The following is a 5,770-nucleotide window of genomic DNA, read 5'->3' as shown; positions in this document are numbered from 1 at the left end:
GGGGGGAGGCGGGGAGAGAAAAAGGAAGGAAAAAAAAAAAAAATCATACAAGCAAATGCACTATTATCTGATCTGGAACTTTTACAAGCTTTTCTGAACATAGTGGTGCTGAGCACTGGTAGAGGCGAGACACCCAACTGCTCATGTCTTGCATGATATTTTCCATGCATTTTGAGTGCTCCCAGCACAGAGCGCAGGGCAGCTCTGGGCCTTCAGCAGAGCCACGAGGCTTCAGCTGCCGCAAAAGAAACATCAAACTCTGAACTAAGCAAAGACAGATCTTAAGTGAAAAGCTCACGATTTTGAATGGCAGTACAAGTAAGTACCACATACATTTATATTTATATATACACACATTTCACAGATTTTTTACCTTAAGCACTTTGCAGATCATCTTTAAAACACCACAGATACCACAGTCATTTATTCAATACCCAGCTGTCCTGCTGGATAAAACTTTTAAAAGCAAGAAATGCACCTGCTTATAATCCTTGTGTTACAACAGTTCCCTCCCCTCTCCCTCCTCAAAGCAAAAAAAAAAAAAAAGAAAATTGTAAAGCAGAGGGAAGCCCAGCTGACATAAAAAGGATGACAAAGAGATGGGGACTGAAACCATACAGACTAGGGAGAACTGGTGGCTAGAGATCCTGTATCCATTGGAACGGAAAGCACCACCTCTATCGTTCAAGCCAAAAAGTGGAGCATTTTGAAGCCAAGAAATGAAGAGAATTAAGTGTTTGAAGCCGAAATTCCTCTCTGGGGCGAGTTACTGATGGTCTCTTCTTCCCCCCACCCTTTTAAATCTATGAAGGTGGGTGATATCCATCCAAGAGGCCTGGCCCTGTATTTCCAAAACGTAAGTGCCACTTCTCCCAGTGCCCTGGAGCACTGTCACCCTGTGGCAGTGTCACTGCTTCCCACCTCCCGTCAGACACGCCAGGAGTCAAAAAAGTTAAAAAAAAAAAAAAAAACACCCAAAAAAAACCCCCCAACAAAAAAAACCCCAACTTCTGCTGCTAATGCTCAATACTGAGATTATACCGAGGTTGGGTAAATGGGATTCAACATCTCGCCAGTGGGCTGCCTGTGAATACCGGCGGTGACTCAAAGCAGTTTAACAGCCTGCGTGAAATTAATTCGCTCCTTTTCCATGGGATCGGGTCCACGGTGTTACAGCGCTGGCCACGAGGCCACGAGCCCGTCCATGATTGAGGGATACTCCTGCTCTGGGGCTGCCAGGCTCCGAGCGCATTTCTTCTGCTGCTGCAGCCTGTCTGCCGTGGGGCGCAGCCTCCCTGGAGCAGGGGTCTCGAACACGGGCAGCACCTGGGTGCACATCTGGGTGAACATCTAAAATACCTAAGCATAATTTTCTCTGTCTGGTCTCCTGGCTGTCAGTCTCAGCAGAGGATTCCAATGCTGAGTACGGCAAGGCGAGAAGATTATTCTTTTCCTCCTTTTAAAGCAGCCATCTCTGCACCTGGGAATGCAAAGGTTGCAGCTGCTCAGTGGAAAGCAGCACTTTCCTCACTCATGGCAGCTTCCTATCTGCAATAAGAGGGAAAAAAAGAAACAAAAAAAATAAAGAAAAAAGGCCCCTCCAGGAATTTAAAACCCTGACACTCTCTAAAAGCGGTTTTAAGTTTATTTGAGAGCAAAGTGACTGTGCATGTCTCATCCAGCACTATGATCCAGCATCGTTGCTCTTGTAAAAGAGCTGCCTCGGGTGAAGTCTTAGAAACGCCGCCACTAATGGAGAATTTCGTTAACAACTCCCCTTCCTGCTCTTTCGTGCTGCTGCTTTAGTGGAACTTTCCATCTCCGGGGCTGAGGAATCAGAAAAGGAGCGGTTTGCCTTGAAAGGTCAAGCAAGATGCAGCTCAGAGTTAGGAGCTATGTACATTAGGAGAAGAACTGAAATCACTTGCAATTCTTACAAACAAACCACTTTTTAATTAGTTTCTCTGTGAGTCAGACTAAAGACAATATGGCCTAATAAAACACGAGAGAAACTTTTTTCCGCTCACTTTTTTCCGCTCATCTCTTCCATCTCCCTGCCCCTTTCCCCTTCCTGTCAAAGGGAAAGATGGACCTAAACTCACACCCACATGTAAAACTAAACATTTCCCCATGGATAACAAAACACAGTCTTATCCACAGCTTTTTTTTCCTATCTGTATTGAGCAATTTTACACAGAAGGGGACACTGAGTCTAGTGAGCAACTTGCACTGGGCTTTAGGCAGGCTGGGACTCAATCCCAGAATTGGAAATGAAAGTGCCGGGAACATGCAAAGATCTTGTTCCTACAGATGTATGTTAAATTTATAGTTCAATTATTTCTCTTTATCAGTGCCAGAATGAATCCAGAAGTGGACATCCCAGCTGGTAACAACAGTGCATTTCTGCAATACCTTCCACTCGAGGAACGAAGAACGAAAACACCACGACTGCCCACCAAGGACCCCCTGCCATGGGCAGGGACATCTTCAACTAGACCAGGTTGCTCAGAGCCCCGTCCAACCTGACCTTAAATGTTTCCAGGGATGGGTCATCCACCACCTCTCTGGGCAACCTGTGCCAGTGTTTCACCATCATCGTTGTAAAAAATTCCTTATCTATCTAGCCTGAATCGACCCTCTTTTAGTTTAAAACCATTACCCCTTATCCTATCGCTACAGGACCTCCTAAAAAGTCTGTCCCCATCTTTCTTATAAGCCCCCTTTAAGTACTGAAAGGCCGCAAAAAGGTATCCCCAGCGCCTCCTCTTCTCCAGGCTGAACAGCCCCAACTCTCTCAGCCCTTCTTCATAGGAGAGGTGTTCCACCCCCCTGATCATTTTCGTGGCCTCCTCTGGACCCGCTCCAACAGGTCCATGTCTTTCCTGTGCTGAGGACCCCAGTGCTGGACGCAGCACTGCAGGGGGGGGTCTCACCACAGCAGAGGGGCAGAATCACCTCCCTTGACCCACTGGCCACACTTCTTGTGATGCAGCCCAGGATACGGTTGGCCTTCTGGGCTGCGAGCGCGCATTTGTCGGCTCATGTCCAGTTTTTCATCCACCAGTACCCCCAAGTCCTTCTCCGCAGGGCTGCTCTCAATCCCATCATCCCCCAGCCTGCATTGATACTGGGGGTTGCCCTTGGCCTTGTTGAACCTCATGAGGTTCACACCGGCCCACTTCTCAAGCTTGTCCAGGTCTCTCTGGATGGCATCCCGTCCTTCAGGTGTGTCGACCACACCACTCAGCTTGGTGTCATCTGCAAACCTGCTGAGGGTGCACTCAATGCCGCTGTCTATGTCATCGATGAAGATACTAGACAGTACTGGTCCCATCCTCCCCGCTAAAGGAAAATGACTCTTCAAGCAAACTTAAAGAGAGAAATCACAGACTTCAGGGTGCTTTTCCAGTCCACGCATCCCAGCTCCATACGTTGCCACCCATCCCTGAGTCACGAAACAGGGCTCAAAGAAACTATTTCATGCCGTCTTGCAAGTCTGCTGTAATGATTTCATGTTCACGCAACACTCAAAAATGTAAATTCTTTGCCAACACTAAACACTGTTATTAACAGACTTTAGGGACATTAACTAATTGAACTCCTATGACAATCACAGCTGGGTAACGAAGGTCAGCAAAGAACAATGCATATAGCACAATGACCACACAAACCATTGTCTTTTACACACATGGCATGCTTGGGAAGAGAAGGATACAATCTGAACATTACCACAAGAATGGAGACTATGCAGTTCACATTTTAGGACCTTTCTTTCCCCAGTACCAGAACCGGACAATAAGTTGCAGTGGTTGGATTTTGAGCGCCTCGTGAAGCCTCGAGACTGTTCCTGCTCAGGGAGGGTTCTCAGCTTCCTTTTGATACACAGCATTTGCTTTAAGCCAAAATCAGTCAAGACATACAAGACCCACCCTCCTTCTGGATTTTTACCTCCACAGACTCTTGACACTTACCTCAAGATCAACCAAGAGCTAAATAAACTAGCTTTATAGTCCTGAGCCAAGCAATGCAAGGGATCAAAGTGAGAGTCTCCCCCCAGAGCAACACGACCTCCCACTGACATTTCAGACTTCGTCTCTGGTCTGCCCAGACCAGAGGTCCATACGCAACCGGCATCAGCAGCAGCACTCACGTGCTCCCAGTTAATATGCAAGCACCGTGGCCACATCTGACGCAGTGTTCAATATTTTGCCTGTTCTGAGCTTTACTTTTTAACTACAGCAGCTTGACAAAACATTATGCTGGACAGAAGAGAAAGAAAAAGCAATGCTGTACTCACACACATCTGAATTAAGTCCAAAATTTTGTTTCTAGCTAAGACTAGGTATTTTGATGGGGCCAGTTCAGTGCTTTTCTAATGCTTTATTATGGAAAGGAGAACAAAAATACACCAAATCCCTGCAGAGCTATGAGAAGTAACTAGTCAAGGAATAATAAAGCATGGAAAGAAAGGGGGGGAGGGGGGAAGATAAAGGGCAGTGGGTTTTTTTTTTCCTAATCCCTCTGACACATTTATTAAGCCCTCAGATTTGTGTGCATGCAACTCACAAGACAACCACGCAGGAAAGACTTTGTTAAATTAATATGTGCGCTGCATCCTGCAAAGTAAAAGCAAGCAGAAACAATGCAGAAGCTACGAAGCATCCCACAATGGCACGAGGTGTGGAGTGTCTAACCCCACCAGCCATCCTGCAGCGATCAGTGCCTGTTCTGGAGCAATAAACTCATAGGAAAACAGAAAGTTAACTTTAATAAAGGGAGGAAAAGGGCTAGGTCATCATGTGGCAGGGATCAGAGTTCAGTTAAAACCAGTCACACAGAGGAGGTTCAAAGTAACTCCTTTGCACTTCACAGCCACACCAAAGCAGAAGTGAAAATGAGATATAATTCTTTAGGTGGGTGGAGATGGATGGACTGAAATGCAAATTTGCATCTTCTGGGGAAGAGCCCTGCTCAGAATACCACAGGAGGAGAACGGAGCCACTCTGTTCATGGGAGCACACCTGAGACGCTCGGGGGGACAGAGCACATCTCCAAGCCCCCAGTTTTGTTCCCATCACATGCCGACCTCACGAGCAAGGTCTGGCCTTCAACCAAGGCAGCTGCTCACCTTCCTCTTTGTTGTTGGTGATATCTTTCAGCAGCTCAGTCTTCATGCAGGCGTCTTTCCTTGTCTCTCCCTTACTCAGCACTGTTCGCTAGGGGTGGGCAGAGAAGGGATGGGGGGGGGAAGAAAAAAAAGAAGTATCATGGTTTAGCTCAATGTTCATACACACGTTGCATTTAAAAGAAGAGACAATCATGGATACATCCTGTTTACATCACGGGCAAACCTCATTCTGCAAAATAATGCTGCCAGGAAACTGCCACCAAGGCAGAGGTCAAAGATAAAAAACGGTAAGGCTTGCCCCAGCCGACAGCCCGTTTCACCTGAAAAGCAGAGGGGCTTCAAGCTGCGCCCAGGGCTGAAACCTCACAGCTCTTTGGTTAAGAGGCAGCCAGTTTTTCGGAGTGTTTGGGAATCCAGCTGAGTATGTCTGTACAGGCGCCATGAAAGGTACCTCAAGGAGGTGACCCTTATTCCCCCAAAACTTCTTAGGTTTGAGGCGGGGGGGAAGGCAGATCTATCAAACTTCTCATTACACATCATTTACCAACATTTACAGCCCAAGTATGCTTTTGGTGGTTTTGGGTTTTTTGTAGTTCATTCAAATGTAACTTAAAAAATGCAAACCATCAGTGAGCTACAGCT

At 46.7% G+C, this 5,770-nt stretch overlaps 1 pseudogene across 1 annotated transcript in view; it reads right to left on the bottom strand.

The window, feature by feature from the left end:
• The window catches only part of LOC104076682, an 11,543-nt pseudogene extending 6,329 nt beyond the window's left edge, over window positions 1–5,214 (bottom strand). Inside the window, exon 1 of the transcript XR_683517.1 lies at window positions 5,129–5,214. The product of XR_683517.1 is annotated as a histone-lysine N-methyltransferase EHMT1 pseudogene (transcript). The remainder of the gene's footprint in view (window positions 1–5,128) is intronic.
• Between the last annotated feature and the right edge of the window lie 556 nt (window positions 5,215–5,770).

Source organism: Fulmarus glacialis, unplaced genomic scaffold (genome assembly GCF_000690835.1).
Source record: "Fulmarus glacialis isolate BGI_N327 unplaced genomic scaffold, ASM69083v1 scaffold20824, whole genome shotgun sequence".
NCBI lineage: Eukaryota > Metazoa > Chordata > Aves > Procellariiformes > Procellariidae > Fulmarus > Fulmarus glacialis.
The sequence above is the reverse complement of the archived record's forward strand: the minus strand, read 5'-3'. Positions and strand labels throughout refer to the sequence as shown.